Source organism: Pyrus communis, chromosome 2 (assembly GCF_963583255.1).
Source record: "Pyrus communis chromosome 2, drPyrComm1.1, whole genome shotgun sequence".
Taxonomy (NCBI): Eukaryota; Viridiplantae; Streptophyta; class Magnoliopsida; order Rosales; family Rosaceae; genus Pyrus; species Pyrus communis.
In genome coordinates, this window is record NC_084804.1 from 3,863,392 (window position 1) to 3,866,343 (window position 2,952).

The 2,952-nt window shown below is 35.9% G+C and overlaps 1 pseudogene; it reads right to left on the reverse strand.

Annotated features, from left to right (window-relative positions):
- Positions 1-1,953, reverse strand: LOC137723152 (plant cysteine oxidase 4-like; annotated as a pseudogene).
- Between the last annotated feature and the right edge of the window lie 999 nt (positions 1,954-2,952).

A 2,952-nucleotide genomic window follows, 5' to 3' on the forward strand; every position in this document is an offset into this window, starting at 1 on the left:
TCAACGTCTAATGGCGGGACCCTTGTACAGCCCTCTGCGGACAACAAAGTTCTCAGAAGGTTGAAGCTCTTCCAGCCAAGCTACAAACAATTAGTTCTAGAAAGCAAAAGTGTGTGCGTGCGCGTAAGCAATGTGTGAGTGCAAAGAACAGAAGATACTTGGAAGATCTCTACTAGGGGGCTTCTGGAAATAAGATAAGTGTCGCCCACTTCTGAAGAGTAAGGAGGTGAAAGAATGTCAAGGAGAGTGCAGGGACTACGTTATGGCTTTGAAACAATGAATGTTGCCCCCGCTATTTGGAATAAAGAACTGTCGTGCCTCAAGGTGCGCTCATTTCACAAACTCGTACAATCTTTGCAGGTCTTGCTGTAAATTTCGTCAAATGTTTTACAATTATACGACTGATTTCAATAATATTAGACTGACATATAGACAAGAGATATATTTCAGCCAGCAATAAAGCTGTAGGCCATTTATACTTGTTAAGTAAAGGATATTGAAGCAAAGATTCACTTCAAAATTTTGACAGTTTAATGCATTAAACTATAGATCATTAGTTGATTGATTATCCCATAATTAAAAAAGTTTATTGACAAATGGAAGGAGGATGATGTCCTGTTTACGAATGAAATTTAAACTGGAGAGAAATAAATCTGCAAAAACATTGAAAAAAAAAAGAAAAAAAAGAAAAGAAAAGAAGAAGAAGTCGAGGTTCAATCCACTTGAGAAGCTAGTCGCTAGAAAGAAGCGACGAGGAAGCGAAGCTGTACATTCATGACAATAATTAATATTTATGAAGCAAGCCTTACACTATGTTTGGACAAGGGAAATAAATTTGGAATTTGGATAAAAGTCAGAATTTATAAATTGACATATACCAAATGCTACTCTCCAGACCAAATGCTTCACACCTTCAAAAGTTCTTGCTGGATAAATATCAACAATCTGTGACAAACTTATATATGCTAATAATGAATGCAATAATGAATGCGAATAAATATTTTACAGAATATAAACAGAATGCAATAATAATTAAGCAGATAAACAGAAGATCGAGGCTTGTGTACCGTAACGTCCTTGAAACAGAAATTTTGAGTAGGATCGAGGCTTGTGTACCGTAATGTTCTTGAAATAGAAATTTTGTCCCTACTCAATGCTTGTAGTTCTACTATGTTTTTTTGTGTTATTCTCCAAGGTCCATCACTTCAATCATTTTTTATAATGGGATAAAGCCTTATAAAGTGAGGAAACCTTCTAGTTATGATCAATGTAGGACAAATAAATTTCTACTCAAAATTTCCAACAGTTCTATCATCCATGTACGCTAAAACAAACATAGCAATGAAGCTATCGAAATCACAAAACGACCATTCCAAGATACAGGGCTCGACTATCAGTAGTGACTTGTGAGTTAATCTTCTTACAATTTCTTACATGACAGTCATGCATTAAGGTCCCGATGCATGGACATCCTATAATTTTAAGGGTTTCCCGTGTGTCTTTATTTCTAGGAATTTTCCTTGACGATGAAAAATGATTGGAATTTTTCCCCGCCACGATCTGGTAGAAACTTGAAATAAAAAGAAATTCCGAATAAAGAAAGCATGTACCCTTTTGCGGATGTAAGTTCCAATCACCGGTTTGAGTGGACTGCACAAAGGTAGATAGACCAGCACATCTTGAGATGGATCAGAACAGTCAGGTAAATCAAGCCAATCATATGATTTCGCGTCTAATACACCGTAAAGAAGCTTGCTCAAGACAGTTAAACCAATAGACATACACTAAGCAAGGTACCAATCCAAGTTCATGATCACCAAAATGTGTAAAGACCAAAAACATGTAGCAACCCTCCAACCATGCACGAACTTTCGCTAGAGCTTCTTCGGATATTGGACCATCACTAGAAAAGGAAGCCTTGCAAGCATTATACCAGTTCTGAACCACAGGCATGGCGTCAAGAATCGGGTTTTTTAACCAATATGATCAATCAGAGTGTGCAGTATATATGAATGCGAATCAGATCGAACTCCTAAAAACTAATCGGGTTTTTCTGTTTTTCTCTTTCTACAAGATAGCATCGAAAAGTAGCTTCCTTTCTCGGCGTCAATTCCAGAATCCAGCTCTGCGCGAACCCAAGGGACAGCAATACATATGCATGGTAGTTTCCCCTCTAAATTTAGCTTTTGCTTCAGTACTTAAACCTATTAACACAGCATAAGCTTCATGTTTGAGAACAATTCATAAATAAATAAAAATAACAGAAAAAATAAAACTTGAAATTCTAATACTTTATTAACCACAAATACTTGCTATACAGAATGAAATACAAAAATAAATACAGGAATTAAAATAGCACTAACTTGATTAACCACAGGTAGAGGCTAGCAAAAAGTTATGTCCATTAAACAGTATTTCCGTCCTACTCTTATGCTTGTGGTTCTACAACGTTTGCTCGACCAAGATACAACTACATAATTCTACAACCCGCACTGGATTATAGAATTCTAGCAAATTTGGTTTGTGTGTTTGCTCTCTGGAAAGTTCGTACGGAAGTGGAGGAAGAAAGATCAAATTACTTGGAAATTGTGATTGCAGATATATAGGTTGTTTCTGATATAAAACTTATGATTCCATTTCTTAATCAATAAGATTACAACTGATGGTTATATATACAATCAAATAAACCTATGAAAAATGACAGCTCACCTAACTAATTACACCACAAGATAAAACTAATTATATTCTAAGTTTTATCTTTTACAATATGAGCTTTAATATCACACTCCCCCCCCCCCTAACCCCCTAAAACTAAACTAAGGATGTTGAAGGGCTAGTTTGTGCCTAAGAAGCTGAAATCGAGCTTTGGACAAAAATTTTGTGCAAATATCAGCAATTTGGTCCTATGTGTAGATGAAGTAGACTGAAATTGCTTTGGATAAAACCTTCTCC